We start from the raw sequence: 15,757 nt of genomic DNA, 5'->3' as shown, positions 1-15,757 counted from the left end.
AAAGAGTTTGAGTTTTTTCAAAAGTTCTTCTTAGTTTAAAAAAAAAGACTCACTGAGCTTCTGCAGAAAGCCTTTAAAAGTCTCTGAGATTCTTCAGAGAGCATGAAAGAGTTTGAGTTTTTTCAAAAGTTCTTCTTAGTTTAAAAAAAAAGACTCACTGAGCTTCTTCAGAAAGCCTTTAAAAGTCTCTGAGATTCTTCAGAGAGCATGAAAGAGTTTGAGTTTTTTCAAAAGTTCTTCTTAGTTTTCTTCATTAATGGTCTAACCTTTTAAATTGCCCAATTTTGGCAGCAGTTTTCGCTTACGGCCATACCACCTTGGTCACGCCCGATCTCGTCTGATCTCGGAAGCTAAGCAGGGTCGGCCCTGGTTAGTACTTGGATGGGAGACCGCCTGGGAATACCAGGTGCTGTAAGCTTTTTGATTTAAAAAAAAAAAAGAGTCCCTGAGCTTCTTCAGAAAGCCTTTAAAAGTCTCTGAGATTCTTCAGAGAGCATGAAAGAGTTTGAGTTTTTTCAAAAGTTCCTCTTAGTTTAAAAAAAAAGACTCACTGAGCTTCTGCAGAAAGCCTTTAAAAGTCTCTGAGATTCTTCAGAGAGCATGAAAGAGTTTCAGTTTTTTCAAAAGTTCTTCTTAGTTTAAAAAAAAGACTCACTGAGCTTCTTCAGAAAGCCTTTAAAAGTCTCTGAGATTCTACAGAGAGTATGAAAGAGTTTGAGTTTTTTCAAAAGTTCTTCTTAGTTTTCTTCATTAATGGTCTAACCTTTTAAATAGCCCAATTTTGGCAGCAGTTTTCGCTTACGGCCATACCACCTTGGTCACGCCCGATCTCGTCTGATCTCGGAAGCTAAGCAGGGTCGGGCCTGGTTAGTACTTGGATGGGAGACCGCCTGGGAATACCAGGTGCTGTAAGCTTTTTTGATTTAAAAAAAAAAAAAAAAAAAAAGAGTCCCTGAGCTTCTTCAGAAAGCCTTTAAAAGTCTTTGAGATTCTTCAGAGAGCATGAAAGAGTTTGAGTTTTTTCAAAAGTTCTTCTTACTTTAAAAAAAAGACTCACTGAGCTTCTTCAGAAAGCCTTTAAAAGTCTCTGAGATTCTTCAGAGAGCATGAAAGAGTTTGAGTTTTTTCAAAAGTTCTTCTTACTTTAAAAAAAAAGACTCACTGAGCTTCTTCAGAAAGCCTTTAAAAGTCTCTGAGATTCTTCAGAGAGCATGAAAGAGTTTGAGTTTTTTCAAAAGTTCTTCTTAGTTTTCTTCATTAATGGTCTAACCTTTTAAATAGCCCAATTTTGGCAGCAGTTTTCGCTTACGGCCATACCACCTTGGTCACGCCCGATCTCGTCTGATCTCGGAAGCTAAGCAGGGTCGGGCCTGGTTAGTACTTGGATGGGAGACCGCCTGGGAATACCAGGTGCTGTAAGCTTTTTTGATTTAAAAAAAAAAAAAAAAAAAAGAGTCCCTGAGCTTCTTCAGAAAGCCTTTAAAAGTCTTTGAGATTCTTCAGAGAGCATGAAAGAGTTTGAGTTTTTTCAAAAGTTCTTCTTACTTTAAAAAAAAGACTCACTGAGCTTCTTCAGAAAGCCTTTAAAAGTCTCTGAGATTCTTCAGAGAGCATGAAAGAGTTTGAGTTTTTTCAAAAGTTCTTCTTAGTTTAAAAAAAAAGACTCACTGAGCTTCTGCAGAAAGCCTTTAAAAGTCTCTGAGATTCTTCAGAGAGCATGAAAGAGTTTGAGTTTTTTCAAAAGTTCTTCTTAGTTTAAAAAAAAAGACTCACTGAGCTTCTTCAGAAAGCCTTTAAAAGTCTCTGAGATTCTTCAGAGAGCATGAAAGAGTTTGAGTTTTTTCAAAAGTTCTTCTTAGTTTTCTTCATTAATGGTCTAACCTTTTAAATTGCCCAATTTTGGCAGCAGTTTTCGCTTACGGCCATACCACCTTGGTCACGCCCGATCTCGTCTGATCTCGGAAGCTAAGCAGGGTCGGCCCTGGTTAGTACTTGGATGGGAGACCGCCTGGGAATACCAGGTGCTGTAAGCTTTTTGATTTAAAAAAAAAAAAGAGTCCCTGAGCTTCTTCAGAAAGCCTTTAAAAGTCTCTGAGATTCTTCAGAGAGCATGAAAGAGTTTGAGTTTTTTCAAAAGTTCCTCTTAGTTTAAAAAAAAAGACTCACTGAGCTTCTGCAGAAAGCCTTTAAAAGTCTCTGAGATTCTTCAGAGAGCATGAAAGAGTTTCAGTTTTTTCAAAAGTTCTTCTTAGTTTAAAAAAAAGACTCACTGAGCTTCTTCAGAAAGCCTTTAAAAGTCTCTGAGATTCTACAGAGAGTATGAAAGAGTTTGAGTTTTTTCAAAAGTTCTTCTTAGTTTTCTTCATTAATGGTCTAACCTTTTAAATAGCCCAATTTTGGCAGCAGTTTTCGCTTACGGCCATACCACCTTGGTCACGCCCGATCTCGTCTGATCTCGGAAGCTAAGCAGGGTCGGGCCTGGTTAGTACTTGGATGGGAGACCGCCTGGGAATACCAGGTGCTGTAAGCTTTTTTGATTTAAAAAAAAAAAAGAGTCCCTGAGCTTCTTCAGAAAGCCTTTAAAAGTCTCTGAGATTCTTCAGAGAGCATGAAAGAGTTTGAGTTTTTTCAAAAGTTCTTCTTACTTTAAAAAAAAGACTCACTGAGCTTCTTCAGAAAGCCTTTAAAAGTCTCTGAGATTCTTCAGAGAGCATGAAAGAGTTTGAGTTTTTTCAAAAGTTCTTCTTAGTTTAAAAAAAAAGACTCACTGAGCTTCTTCAGAAAGCCTTTAAAAGTCTCTGAGATTCTTCAGAGAGCATGAAAGAGTTTGAGTTTTTTCAAAAGTTCTTCTTAGTTTTCTTCATTAATGGTCTAACCTTTTAAATAGCCCAATTTTGGCAGCAGTTTTCGCTTACGGCCATACCACCTTGGTCACGCCCGATCTCGTCTGATCTCGGAAGCTAAGCAGGGTCGGGCCTGGTTAGTACTTGGATGGGAGACCGCCTGGGAATACCAGGTGCTGTAAGCTTTTTTGATTTAAAAAAAAAAAAGAGTCCCTGAGCTTCTTCAGAAAGCCTTTAAAAGTCTCTGAGATTCTTCAGAGAGCATGAAAGAGTTTGAGTTTTTTCAAAAGTTCCTCTTAGTTTAAAAAAAAAGACTCACTGAGCTTCTGCAGAAAGCCTTTAAAAGTCTCTGAGATTCTTCAGAGAGCATGAAAGAGTTTCAGTTTTTTCAAAAGTTCTTCTTAGTTTAAAAAAAAAGACTCACTGAGCTTCTTCAGAAAGCCTTTAAAAGTCTCTGAGATTCTTCAGAGAGCATGAAAGAGTTTGAGTTTTTTCAAAAGTTCTTCTTAGTTTTCTTCATTAATGGTCTAACCTTTGAAATAGCCCAATTTTGGCAGCAGTTTTCGCTTACGGCCATACCACCTTGGTCACGCCCGATCTCGTCTGATCTCGGAAGCTAAGCAGGGTCGGGCCTGGTTAGTACTTGGATGGGAGACCGCCTGGGAATACCAGGTGCTGTAAGCTTTTTTGATTTAAAAAAAAAAAAGAGTCCCTGAGCTTCTTCAGAAAGCCTTTAAAAGTCTCTGAGATTCTTCAGAGAGCATGAAAGAGTTTGAGTTTTTTCAAAAGTTCCTCTTAGTTTAAAAAAAAAGACTCACTGAGCTTCTGCAGAAAGCCTTTAAAAGTCTCTGAGATTCTTCAGAGAGCATGAAAGAGTTTCAGTTTTTTCAAAAGTTCTTCTTAGTTTAAAAAAAAAGACTCACTGAGCTTCTTCAGAAAGCCTTTAAAAGTCTCTGAGATTCTTCAGAGAGCATGAAAGAGTTTGAGTTTTTTCAAAAGTTCTTCTTAGTTTTCTTCATTAATGGTCTAACCTTTTAAATTGCCCAATTTTGGCAGCAGTTTTCGCTTACGGCCATACCACCTTGGTCACGCCCGATCTCGTCTGATCTCGGAAGCTAAGCAGGGTCGGGCCTGGTTAGTACTTGGATGGGAGACCGCCTGGGAATACCAGGTGCTGTAAGCTTTTTTGATTTAAAAAAAAAAAAAAAAAAAAAGAGTCCCTGAGCTTCTTCAGAAAGCCTTTAAAAGTCTTTGAGATTCTTCAGAGAGCATGAAAGAGTTTGAGTTTTTTCAAAAGTTCTTCTTACTTTAAAAAAAAGACTCACTGAGCTTCTTCAGAAAGCCTTTAAAAGTCTCTGAGATTCTTCAGAGAGCATGAAAGAGTTTGAGTTTTTTCAAAAGTTCTTCTTACTTTAAAAAAAAGACTCACTGAGCTTCTTCAGAAAGCCTTTAAAAGTCTCTGAGATTCTTCAGAGAGCATGAAAGAGTTTGAGTTTTTTCAAAAGTTCTTCTTAGTTTAAAAAAAAAGACTCACTGAGCTTCTGCAGAAAGCCTTTAAAAGTCTCTGAGATTCTTCAGAGAGCATGAAAGAGTTTGAGTTTTTTCAAAAGTTCTTCTTAGTTTAAAAAAAAAGACTCACTGAGCTTCTTCAGAAAGCCTTTAAAAGTCTCTGAGATTCTTCAGAGAGCATGAAAGAGTTTGAGTTTTTTCAAAAGTTCTTCTTAGTTTTCTTCATTAATGGTCTAACCTTTTAAATTGCCCAATTTTGGCAGCAGTTTTCGCTTACGGCCATACCACCTTGGTCACGCCCGATCTCGTCTGATCTCGGAAGCTAAGCAGGGTCGGCCCTGGTTAGTACTTGGATGGGAGACCGCCTGGGAATACCAGGTGCTGTAAGCTTTTTGATTTAAAAAAAAAAAAGAGTCCCTGAGCTTCTTCAGAAAGCCTTTAAAAGTCTCTGAGATTCTTCAGAGAGCATGAAAGAGTTTCAGTTTTTTCAAAAGTTCTTCTTAGTTTAAAAAAAAGACTCACTGAGCTTCTTCAGAAAGCCTTTAAAAGTCTCTGAGATTCTACAGAGAGTATGAAAGAGTTTGAGTTTTTTCAAAAGTTCTTCTTAGTTTTCTTCATTAATGGTCTAACCTTTTAAATAGCCCAATTTTGGCAGGAGTTTTCGCTTACGGCCATACCACCTTGGTCACGCCCGATCTCGTCTGATCTCGGAAGCTAAGAAGGGTCGGGCCTGGTTAGTACTTGGATGGGAGACCGCCTGGGAATACCAGGTGCTGTAAGCTTTTTTGATTTAAAAAAAAAAAAGAGTCCCTGAGCTTCTTCAGAAAGCCTTTAAAAGTCTCTGAGATTCTTCAGAGAGCATGAAAGAGTTTGAGTTTTTTCAAAAGTTCTTCTTACTTTAAAAAAAAGACTCACTGAGCTTCTTCAGAAAGCCTTTAAAAGTCTCTGAGATTCTTCAGAGAGCATGAAAGAGTTTGAGTTTTTTCAAAAGTTCTTCTTAGTTTAAAAAAAAAGACTCACTGAGCTTCTGCAGAAAGCCTTTAAAAGTCTCTGAGATTCTTCAGAGAGCATAAAAGAGTTTGAGTTTTTTCAAAAGTTCTTCTTAGTTTAAAAAAAAAGACTCACTGAGCTTCTTCAGAAAGCCTTTAAAAGTCTCTGAGATTCTTCAGAGAGCATGAAAGAGTTTGAGTTTTTTCAAAAGTTCTTCTTAGTTTTCTTCATTAATGGTCTAACCTTTTAAATTGCCCAATTTTGGCAGCAGTTTTCGCTTACGGCCATACCACCTTGGTCACGCCCGATCTCGTCTGATCTCGGAAGCTAAGCAGGGTCGGGCCTGGTTAGTACTTGGATGGGAGACCGCCTGGGAATACCAGGTGCTGTAAGCTTTTTTGATTTAAAAAAAAAAAAAAAAAAAAAGAGTCCCTGAGCTTCTTCAGAAAGCCTTTAAAAGTCTTTGAGATTCTTCAGAGAGCATGAAAGAGTTTGAGTTTTTTCAAAAGTTCTTCTTACTTTAAAAAAAAGACTCACTGAGCTTCTTCAGAAAGCCTTTAAAAGTCTCTGAGATTCTTCAGAGAGCATGAAAGAGTTTGAGTTTTTTCAAAAGTTCTTCTTACTTTAAAAAAAAGACTCACTGAGCTTCTTCAGAAAGCCTTTAAAAGTCTCTGAGATTCTTCAGAGAGCATGAAAGAGTTTGAGTTTTTTCAAAAGTTCTTCTTAGTTTAAAAAAAAAGACTCACTGAGCTTCTGCAGAAAGCCTTTAAAAGTCTCTGAGATTCTTCAGAGAGCATGAAAGAGTTTGAGTTTTTTCAAAAGTTCTTCTTACTTTAAAAAAAAGACTCACTGAGCTTCTTCAGAAAGCCTTTAAAAGTCTCTGAGATTCTTCAGAGAGCATGAAAGAGTTTGAGTTTTTTCAAAAGTTCTTCTTAGTTTTCTTCTTTAATGGTCTAACCTTTTAAATTGCCCAATTTTGGCAGCAGTTTTCGCTTACGGCCATACCACCTTGGTCACGCCCGATCTCGTCTGATCTCGGAAGCTAAGCAGGGTCGGGCCTGGTTAGTACTTGGATGGGAGACCGCCTGGGAATACCAGGTGCTGTAAGCTTTTTTGATTTAAAAAAAAAAAAAAAAAAAAAGAGTCCCTGAGCTTCTTCAGAAAGCCTTTAAAAGTCTCTGAGATTCTTCAGAGAGCATGAAAGAGTTTGAGTTTTTTCAAAAGTTCTTCTTAGTTTAAAAAAAAGACTCACTGAGCTTCTGCAGAAAGCCTTTAAAAGTCTCTGAGATTCTTCAGAGAGCATGAAAGAGTTTGAGTTTTTTCAAAAGTTCTTCTTAGTTTAAAAAAAAAGACTCACTGAGCTTCTTCAGAAAGCCTTTAAAAGTCTCTGAGATTCTTCAGAGAGCATGAAAGAGTTTGAGTTTTTTCAAAAGTTCTTCTTAGTTTAAAAAAAAGACTCACTGAGCTTCTGCAGAAAGCCTTTAAAAGTCTCTGAGATTCTTCAGAGAGCATGAAAGAGTTTGAGTTTTTTCAAAAGTTCTTCTTAGTTTAAAAAAAAAGACTCACTGAGCTTCTGCAGAAAGCCTTTAAAAGTCTCTGAGATTCTTCAGAGAGCATGAAAGAGTTTCAGTTTTTTCAAAAGTTCTTCTTAGTTTAAAAAAAAGACTCACTGAGCTTCTTCAGAAAGCCTTTAAAAGTCTCTGAGATTCTACAGAGAGTATGAAAGAGTTTGAGTTTTTTCAAAAGTTCTTCTTAGTTTTCTTCATTAATGGTCTAACCTTTTAAATAGCCCAATTTTGGCAGCAGTTTTCGCTTACGGCCATACCACCTTGGGCACGCCCGATCTCGTCTGATCTCGGAAGCTAAGCAGGGTCGGGCCTGGTTAGTACTTGGATGGGAGACCGCCTGGGAATACCAGGTGCTGTAAGCTTTTTTGATTTAAAAAAAAAAAAGAGTCCCTGAGCTTCTTCAGAAAGCCTTTAAAAGTCTCTGAGATTCTTCAGAGAGCATGAAAGAGTTTGAGTTTTTTCAAAAGTTCTTCTTACTTTAAAAAAAAGACTCACTGAGCTTCTTCAGAAAGCCTTTAAAAGTCTCTGAGATTCTTCAGAGAGCATGAAAGAGTTTGAGTTTTTTCAAAAGTTCTTCTTAGTTTAAAAAAAAGACTCACTGAGCTTCTGCAGAAAGCCTTTAAAAGTCTCTGAGATTCTTCAGAGAGCATGAAAGAGTTTCAGTTTTTTCAAAAGTTCTTCTTAGTTTAAAAAAAAAGACTCACTGAGCTTCTTCAGAAAGCCTTTAAAAGTCTCTGAGATTCTTCAGAGAGCATGAAAGAGTTTGAGTTTTTTCAAAAGTTCTTCTTAGTTTTCTTCATTAATGGTCTAACCTTTTAAATTGCCCAATTTTGGCAGCAGTTTTCGCTTACGGCCATACCACCTTGGTCACGCCCGATCTCGTCTGATCTCGGAAGCTAAGCAGGGTCGGGCCTGGTTAGTACTTGGATGGGAGACCGCCTGGGAATACCAGGTGCTGTAAGCTTTTTTGATTTAAAAAAAAAAAAGAGTCCCTGAGCTTCTTCAGAAAGCCTTTAAAAGTCTCTGAGATTCTTCAGAGAGCATGAAAGAGTTTGAGTTTTTTCAAAAGTTCTTCTTACTTTAAAAAAAAGACTCACTGAGCTTCTTCAGAAAGCCTTTAAAAGTCTCTGAGATTCTTCAGAGAGCATGAAAGAGTTTGAGTTTTTTCAAAAGTTCTTCTTAGTTTAAAAAAAAAGACTCACTGAGCTTCTGCAGAAAGCCTTTAAAAGTCTCTGAGATTCTTCAGAGAGCATGAAAGAGTTTGAGTTTTTTCAAAAGTTCTTCTTAGTTTTAAAAAAAAGACTCACTGAGCTTCTTCAGAAAGCCTTTAAAAGTCTCTGAGATTCTTCAGAGAGCATGAAAGAGTTTGAGTTTTTTCAAAAGTTCTTCTTAGTTTTCTTCATTAATGGTCTAACCTTTTAAATTGCCCAATTTTGGCAGCAGTTTTCGCTTACGGCCATACCACCTTGGTCACGCCCGATCTCGTCTGATCTCGGAAGCTAAGCAGGGTCGGGCCTGGTTAGTACTTGGATGGGAGACCGCCTGGGAATACCAGGTGCTGTAAGCTTTTTTGATTTAAAAAAAAAAAAAAAAAAAAGAGTCCCTGAGCTTCTTCAGAAAGCCTTTAAAAGTCTCTGAGATTCTTCAGAGAGCATGAAAGAGTTTGAGTTTTTTCAAAAGTTCTTCTTACTTTAAAAAAAAGACTCACTGAGCTTCTTCAGAAAGCCTTTAAAAGTCTCTGAGATTCTTCAGAGAGCATGAAAGAGTTTGAGTTTTTTCAAAAGTTCTTCTTAGTTTAAAAAAAAAGACTCACTGAGCTTCTGCAGAAAGCCTTTAAAAGTCTCTGAGATTCTTCAGAGAGCATGAAAGAGTTTCAGTTTTTTCAAAAGTTCTTCTTAGTTTAAAAAAAAGACTCACTGAGCTTCTTCAGAAAGCCTTTAAAAGTCTCTGAGATTCTACAGAGAGTATGAAAGAGTTTGAGTTTTTTCAAAAGTTCTTCTTAGTTTTCTTCATTAATGGTCTAACCTTTTAAATAGCCCAATTTTGGCAGCAGTTTTCGCTTACGGCCATACCACCTTGGGCACGCCCGATCTCGTCTGATCTCGGAAGCTAAGCAGGGTCGGGCCTGGTTAGTACTTGGATGGGAGACCGCCTGGGAATACCAGGTGCTGTAAGCTTTTTTGATTTAAAAAAAAAAAAAAAAAAAAAGAGTCCCTGAGCTTCTTCAGAAAGCCTTTAAAAGTCTCTGAGATTCTTCAGAGAGCATGAAAGAGTTTGAGTTTTTTCAAAAGTTCTTCTTACTTTAAAAAAAAGACTCACTGAGCTTCTTCAGAAAGCCTTTAAAAGTCTCTGAGATTCTTCAGAGAGCATGAAAGAGTTTGAGTTTTTTCAAAAGTTCTTCTTAGTTTAAAAAAAAGACTCACTGAGCTTCTGCAGAAAGCCTTTAAAAGTCTCTGAGATTCTTCAGAGAGCATGAAAGAGTTTGAGTTTTTTCAAAAGTTCTTCTTAGTTTAAAAAAAAAGACTCACTGAGCTTCTTCAGAAAGCCTTTAAAAGTCTCTGAGATTCTTCAGAGAGCATGAAAGAGTTTGAGTTTTTTCAAAAGTTCTTCTTAGTTTTCTTCATTAATGGTCTAACCTTTTAAATTGCCCAATTTTGGCAGCAGTTTTCGCTTACGGCCATACCACCTTGGTCACGCCCGATCTCGTCTGATCTCGGAAGCTAAGCAGGGTCGGGCCTGGTTAGTACTTGGATGGGAGACCGCCTGGGAATACCAGGTGCTGTAAGCTTTTTTGATTTAAAAAAAAAAAAGAGTCCCTGAGCTTCTTCAGAAAGCCTTTAAAAGTCTCTGAGATTCTTCAGAGAGCATGAAAGAGTTTGAGTTTTTTCAAAAGTTCTTCTTACTTTAAAAAAAAGACTCACTGAGCTTCTTCAGAAAGCCTTTAAAAGTCTCTGAGATTCTTCAGAGAGCATGAAAGAGTTTGAGTTTTTTCAAAAGTTCTTCTTAGTTTAAAAAAAAAGACTCACTGAGCTTCTGCAGAAAGCCTTTAAAAGTCTCTGAGATTCTTCAGAGAGCATGAAAGAGTTTGAGTTTTTTCAAAAGTTCTTCTTAGTTTAAAAAAAAAGACTCACTGAGCTTCTTCAGAAAGCCTTTAAAAGTCTCTGAGATTCTTCAGAGAGCATGAAAGAGTTTGAGTTTTTTCAAAAGTTCTTCTTAGTTTTCTTCATTAATGGTCTAACCTTTTAAATAGCCCAATTTTGGCAGCAGTTTTCGCTTACGGCCATACCACCTTGGTCACGCCCGATATTGGTACGATCCAGGAAGTGAATTGGCTGCAGTGGGTGAGGGAGGCTCACCATTTTGCTCTTGTTATTTTGTTTTGTTAAATACAGTTTTTGTTTGTTATTCGAGTCCTTTTTTTTTCATTTCTACACTTCCCAGCAGCCTAGGCTGTCTGGGGAGTTTGTTTGGTTTTTTTATTTATTTATTTACAAAATGGATGGATTACACGATAAAGACATGGATATGGCAGGAGGATCAAGACGGATTGGAGACCCTAGCATGGACAAAGGATTACGAGAAAGAAAAGACAAAGACAGAACAGAAAGGATGAGGATTTATACAAAGGAAGCAACTATAACGGTGGATTTAGCAGAGGTGCCGGATGGAAAAGCAGAGGATATTATTAAAGTTTTAACGGAGCAGGTGGGACTTGATCAAATATTGGCAGTACGCCCCAAAAAGAATAAAGAATATGAAGTGACTTTAGCTACAGAAGAAACATGTGATGAACTATTAAATGGATTGGAAATTAAAGGAAAGATTTGTGAAGTCAAGAAACTAAAAGACAGAGTTTTTGTGGTTTCAATAATGCATCTGCCGGCCTACCTAGATGACACCATTATTGTGGAAAAGCTGGAAGGATGGGGAGTAATCCCCATCTCGCAAATCAGAAGGAGAGTCTACCCGGGCACAGAAATCGAAGATGGAACACGCTTCGTAAAAGTAAAATTTCCTAAAGAAGTGGCCTCGCTACCTTATATTGCACGGTTTGAGACAGCGGAAGGAACGCAGTACTTCAGGATTATTCACAGCAGGCAGGTTAAAACCTGTCGGCTGTGTTTGAGTCCGGAGCACATCATCAAAGACTGTCCAAACTTTACGTGTTTCAAATGCGAAGAACAGGGCCATTTCGCGAGGGATTGCAAAGCTGTCAAGTGCCCGGAATGTTTTAAAGTTTTAAATAAGTGTGAATGCTGGATGGAAGGAGGAGAAGAGGAGACACAACAGGAACAAGAGGAGGCGAGGCAGATGCAGAATGAAACTAATGAGATTGAATCAAGTGAGTCAGAAGAACAGCAGAATGAAGAAGTGGAAGGAGAAGAGATCGAGGAAGAAACTGAAGGGGTCAGTGAACAGGAGATTGGAGGTGAGGAGGAGGAGGAGGAGGAAGAAGAAGAGGAGGAGGAGATGGAACACGAGAGACGGACACAAATGGACACATCAATAAAGACAACGGAACAGTGGAACAGAAGGGGATATGAAAGGAGTAAAAGGTTGAAAAAAGAAAGAGAAAAAGAAAAAGAAAACGGACAAGAGGGCAAAAGAAAGGACAAGGAATTAGGTGGAGTGGCAAGAAGAAGAATGCAAAAGGTAACACCTAATCTAGAAAATGCCAAAAGATTTATAAGAAAAGAAACAATCAAATGTATGAACAGGTTTGAGGTTTTAAAATGTATCGAAGAAGAAGAAGAAGCAGAAGAAGAAAATATGTAAAATGATGTCTTTTAAACTCTTAGTAATTTTATTTATGGTTTTGAATATGGTGATTTTAAATGCAAGAGGTCTACTAAATAGGGAAAAATTTGAAAGAGTAAAAGAGTTATGTAAAGAAGATGTTATTGTATTACAGGAAACTAATTGGAAAGATGAAATTATGGAAGATTTAAAAAAGAGGTGGGGTGGTGAAATATATTTTAATAATGGGGATGGAAGAATGGGGAGAGGAGTTGCTATTTTAGTAAGAAAAGAAAAGGATATTGAGGTTAAAGAAATATATGATGATGGAAAAGGAAAATGTATTGCCGTTGAAATAAGATATGAAGATAGAGAATTTATTTTGATTAATGTTCATGCACCTAATGAAGAAAAAGAAAAGAAGAACTATTTTAGTGCTTTAAGAGACTTAATGGAAAGTTGGGAGACCGTAATGATGGTGGGAGATTTTAATACAGTTTTCAATAAAAGAGATATGGCAGATGGAATGGTTTTTAAAACAGATATGGGGAGAAAAGAACTTAAAATGCTGATGGAAGAAAAAAACTTAATTGATGTGTGGAGAGAGAGACATGAAAGAAAAAGAGAATTTTCTAGAAAACAACTAGTTAGCAATTTCTTATGTCAAACAAGAATTGATCATGTTTTAAGCACAAGAAGTTTAGAATATTTTATTGAGGATATTTTGTATAAAGAAAACTCTTTAAGTGATCATAAGATGATTTTAATGAAGATGGATTTTAAAAAAGAGGATAAAGGGCCTGGAGTTTGGATTTTAAATACAGAGATTTTAAAGAGTGAAAGTTATAAATTAGGGATCGAAAAATTAATAGAAGAAGAAAGAAATGATGGGATGTACCTAGAAGATAAAAGAATATGGTGGGAAAATGTAAAATACGAAATAAAGAAATACTCAATAAAATACAGCAAATTGGTTCAGAGAGTTAAAAAAGCTAAAGAAAAAGATATAAGGAAAACATTAAAAGAAGAGTTAAACAAGAGAGAAGTAAATATACAAAACGTAATAGTTATGGAAGAAAATCTAAAGAAAATAGAGGAGAGTAAATGTAAAGGAGCAAGTTTGAGAAGTAAAGCAAAATACATGGTTGAAGGGGAGAAATGTACAAGATTTTTCTTTAACTTAGAAAAAAGTAAAGGAAGAGCAGAAATGATAAAAGAAATAAAGGGCAAAGATGGAGAACTAGTACAAGAAACGAAAGGAATTTTGAAGGAAGTAAAAAATTATTATGAAGAACTTTTTAAAACGAAGGGGTTAGATGAAGAGAAGAAAAATATACTGTTACAGCAAATATCAACGAGAGTAGAAATTAAGGACAAAGCAGAATGTGATAAAGGAATAGGACAGGAAGAAATAATACAGGCAATAGATCTTTTGAAAACAAAGAAAAGCCCAGGTATAGATGGGATAGGAAATGAGTTTTATAAGGTTTTTAAGGAGGAAATTAGTCTGATTTTAATGGATGTATATGAGGAGATTTTTAAGAAGGAAGGTCTAAATCAGAAGATGAGTTTAGGGCTGATGAAGCTAATATACAAAAGAAAGGGAGATAAAGCACTTTTAAAAAATTTTAGACCTATAACCATGTTAAACACGGATTTTAAGATTTTAGCAAAGGTTTTAGCAAATAGATTAAAGAATGTACTACCTAGCATAATAGAAACAAATCAGGCATATGGAGTAAAGGGACGAGACATAGCAGAAACAACAAGCAGTATAAGAGATATAATAAGTTACATGAATGGAGAAAAAAAGGATGGTTATGTCATTAGCTTAGACTTCGAAAAAGCCTTTGACAGAGTAGAACATGTTTTTTTATTTTCAGTTTTAGAGAAATTTGGGTTTGGGGAACATTTTATTAAATGGATAAGAATTTTATATAGGGATACAATAACAAAAGTGAAATGCAATGGATTTTTAACAGAACCGTTTGCTATTTCAAGGTCAATAAGACAAGGGTGCCCATTATCAGCTCAATTATATTCGCTGGTAGCGGAACCTTTAGGGTTGATAATCAAAAAGGAAAATAAAATAAAAGGAATAGAGATGAATGAAGGGAAAGAAATACAAAATATATATCAATATGCAGATGATACAACAATAGTAGTTAAAAATGAACTAAGTGTTAAACATGTCATGGAAAAAGTTGAATGGTACTGCCAAGGTTCTGGAGCAAAAATAAATGAGGAAAAAACAGTTTACATGAGATTTGGGAAGGTACCGGTTTTAACAGGGTGTTTTAACTTTACCCAAGTACAAGAAATTAGGATTTTAGGAGTGGTTTTAGGGAAAAATGAAAAAAGCATACGAGATATTATGTGGGAAGAGGTAGTAGAAGGAATGGAGAGGAGGTTAATATTCTGGAAAAACAGATTTTTAAATTTAAAGGGAAAGATTTTAATTGTAAATGTGTTGATGCTGTCTAAGATGTGGTATGTTTTATATGTGAATTCAATGCCTTTATGGGTAAGACAAAGATTGAAAACATGTATTTTAGAATTTTTATGGGAGAAAAAACCCCCAAGAATAGCTTATAATACTTTGATTGGACCGGCAGAAGAAGGAGGGATGGGTTTAGTAGATTTAGAACAAAAAATGAACAGTATGAGAGTTAAAGTGGTAAAGAAGTATTTGGATGAGGAAAATAAAGGGGATTGGAAAACTATAATGGAATTTTATTTAAACAAATGTGGGAATTTGAATTTGGGGGATAACATTTTATGGATGAAGTTAAAAAAGTGGATGATACAGGGGATACCAGATTTTTATAAAGAAGTTTTAAGTGCTTGGGGACTTTTTCTAACAGATGTGAATTTTAAACCATATGGAAGAGATAGCATTTTAAATCAACCACTGTTTTTAAACAAAAACATTGTAATACAAGAAAAGGAAATTTATTTTAAGAAATGGGTGGAGGTGGGATTTGTAAAAATAAGAGATATTCTATATGAATTCAAGGAGGGATTTTTACCCATGCAAGTGATTGTTGATGCGTTGGAGGAAGCGAAAGAGGAATATAATGTAAACACTATAAAGAAACAATACGAAGAAGTAAAAAATGCAATACCCGAAGATTGGTTGAATGTTATTCAAAGGGATGAGAAAAGCGAGAATAAAATAGAGGTGTTCTTAAAATTGCAAGAAAAGTTTGTAGATTTTAAGTCATGTAATGTTAAAAGGTTTTATCATTATTTTAGAAATTCAGTTTTTAAAAAGCCATTAGCAAATCAACTCTGGCTGAGGCATTTTAAAGAGATTGAAGAAAAGGAAATATGGAAAAACATGAAATGGATATTTATGGACACTGATTTAGAATGTTTGGACTTTTTTATAAGACATAACGTGATTTTCACGGGAATGCGCTTATGCAAAATTGGGAGAGAACAAGATGCGAAATGTAAAGTTTGCAACAAAGAAGATGAAGGTATTTTACACTTGTTTTTATACTGTGAAAAACTGAATCAATTTTTCATTGCCATGAAGGAGATAGTGAATAATTTAAGAGGTAAAGAGGAAGATTTAAGTTGGAATAGGATTTTTATGTTGGGACTAAATGAGGAAAACGGAAATAAAAAAGTGATTAATTTGTTGTTAGTCATAGCAAAAAGTGCAATCTGGAAAAGAAGGAATGTGGCAAAAAATAGGAATTTTGTAATGGACTTGTGTTTGTTTTTCAAAGGATTGGTTGAAGATTATTTGCATATTTTGTACAATTATTTTAAAATGGAAAATAATGTGGATTTGTTTTTCAAGATTTTTAATAGTGAAGTAAGGAAAATTTTAAAGAAACACAAACTGTTTTTTCTGACAGAAGATGTATTTTAAAAAGGTTTTGTGAATTATGATCTTGAATATGTTCAAATGTAATGTGAATTATGTTGTTGTGAAATAATAAAAAAAAAAAAGAAAAAAAAAAAAAAAAAAAAAAAAAAAAAAAAAAAAAAAGTCACGCCCGATCTCGTCTGATCTCGGAAGCTAAGCAGGGTCGGGCCTGGTTAGTACTTGGATGGGAGACCGCCTGGGAATACCAGGTGCTGTAAGCTTTTTTGATT

At 35.8% G+C, this 15,757-nt stretch overlaps 17 non-coding genes across 17 annotated transcripts; all 17 read left to right on the top strand.

Annotated features, from left to right (window-relative positions):
* Positions 1-299: 299 nt before the first annotated feature.
* Positions 300-418, top strand: LOC143756192 (5S ribosomal RNA). The gene has a single exon (XR_013209903.1). It is a non-coding gene; the product is annotated as a 5S ribosomal RNA (ribosomal RNA).
* Positions 419-796: 378 nt separating this feature from the next.
* On the top strand, positions 797-915 carry LOC143755844 (5S ribosomal RNA). The gene has a single exon (XR_013209571.1). It is a non-coding gene; the product is annotated as a 5S ribosomal RNA (ribosomal RNA).
* A 388-nt stretch (positions 916-1,303) lies between these two features.
* Positions 1,304-1,422, top strand: LOC143755842 (5S ribosomal RNA). Its single transcript, XR_013209569.1, has one exon. It is a non-coding gene; the product is annotated as a 5S ribosomal RNA (ribosomal RNA).
* Positions 1,423-1,914: 492 nt separating this feature from the next.
* Positions 1,915-2,033, top strand: LOC143756191 (5S ribosomal RNA). The gene has a single exon (XR_013209902.1). It is a non-coding gene; the product is annotated as a 5S ribosomal RNA (ribosomal RNA).
* A 378-nt stretch (positions 2,034-2,411) lies between these two features.
* LOC143755841 (5S ribosomal RNA) lies at positions 2,412-2,530 on the top strand. The gene has a single exon (XR_013209568.1). It is a non-coding gene; the product is annotated as a 5S ribosomal RNA (ribosomal RNA).
* A 379-nt stretch (positions 2,531-2,909) lies between these two features.
* Positions 2,910-3,028, top strand: LOC143755840 (5S ribosomal RNA). Its single transcript, XR_013209567.1, has one exon. It is a non-coding gene; the product is annotated as a 5S ribosomal RNA (ribosomal RNA).
* Positions 3,029-3,408: 380 nt separating this feature from the next.
* On the top strand, positions 3,409-3,527 carry LOC143755839 (5S ribosomal RNA). Its single transcript, XR_013209566.1, has one exon. It is a non-coding gene; the product is annotated as a 5S ribosomal RNA (ribosomal RNA).
* Positions 3,528-3,907: 380 nt separating this feature from the next.
* LOC143755838 (5S ribosomal RNA) lies at positions 3,908-4,026 on the top strand. Its single transcript, XR_013209565.1, has one exon. It is a non-coding gene; the product is annotated as a 5S ribosomal RNA (ribosomal RNA).
* Positions 4,027-4,623: 597 nt separating this feature from the next.
* LOC143756190 (5S ribosomal RNA) lies at positions 4,624-4,742 on the top strand. The gene has a single exon (XR_013209901.1). It is a non-coding gene; the product is annotated as a 5S ribosomal RNA (ribosomal RNA).
* Positions 4,743-5,015: 273 nt separating this feature from the next.
* LOC143756149 (5S ribosomal RNA) lies at positions 5,016-5,134 on the top strand. The gene has a single exon (XR_013209863.1). It is a non-coding gene; the product is annotated as a 5S ribosomal RNA (ribosomal RNA).
* A 484-nt stretch (positions 5,135-5,618) lies between these two features.
* LOC143755837 (5S ribosomal RNA) lies at positions 5,619-5,737 on the top strand. Its single transcript, XR_013209564.1, has one exon. It is a non-coding gene; the product is annotated as a 5S ribosomal RNA (ribosomal RNA).
* Positions 5,738-6,333: 596 nt separating this feature from the next.
* On the top strand, positions 6,334-6,452 carry LOC143755836 (5S ribosomal RNA). The gene has a single exon (XR_013209563.1). It is a non-coding gene; the product is annotated as a 5S ribosomal RNA (ribosomal RNA).
* A 701-nt stretch (positions 6,453-7,153) lies between these two features.
* Positions 7,154-7,272, top strand: LOC143755910 (5S ribosomal RNA). Its single transcript, XR_013209633.1, has one exon. It is a non-coding gene; the product is annotated as a 5S ribosomal RNA (ribosomal RNA).
* Positions 7,273-7,755: 483 nt separating this feature from the next.
* On the top strand, positions 7,756-7,874 carry LOC143755834 (5S ribosomal RNA). The gene has a single exon (XR_013209562.1). It is a non-coding gene; the product is annotated as a 5S ribosomal RNA (ribosomal RNA).
* Positions 7,875-8,358: 484 nt separating this feature from the next.
* On the top strand, positions 8,359-8,477 carry LOC143755833 (5S ribosomal RNA). Its single transcript, XR_013209561.1, has one exon. It is a non-coding gene; the product is annotated as a 5S ribosomal RNA (ribosomal RNA).
* Positions 8,478-8,968: 491 nt separating this feature from the next.
* Positions 8,969-9,087, top strand: LOC143755909 (5S ribosomal RNA). Its single transcript, XR_013209632.1, has one exon. It is a non-coding gene; the product is annotated as a 5S ribosomal RNA (ribosomal RNA).
* A 492-nt stretch (positions 9,088-9,579) lies between these two features.
* LOC143755832 (5S ribosomal RNA) lies at positions 9,580-9,698 on the top strand. Its single transcript, XR_013209560.1, has one exon. It is a non-coding gene; the product is annotated as a 5S ribosomal RNA (ribosomal RNA).
* Positions 9,699-15,757: the final 6,059 nt, after the last annotated feature.

The sequence above is a fragment of the Siphateles boraxobius genome, unplaced genomic scaffold (assembly GCF_051911475.1).
Source record: "Siphateles boraxobius isolate OS27281-9 unplaced genomic scaffold, OSU_SipBor_1 296, whole genome shotgun sequence".
Lineage (NCBI taxonomy): Eukaryota > Metazoa > Chordata > Actinopteri > Cypriniformes > Leuciscidae > Siphateles > Siphateles boraxobius.
Note: the sequence above shows the minus strand (reverse complement) of the source record. Positions and strands in the feature narration are given on the sequence as shown.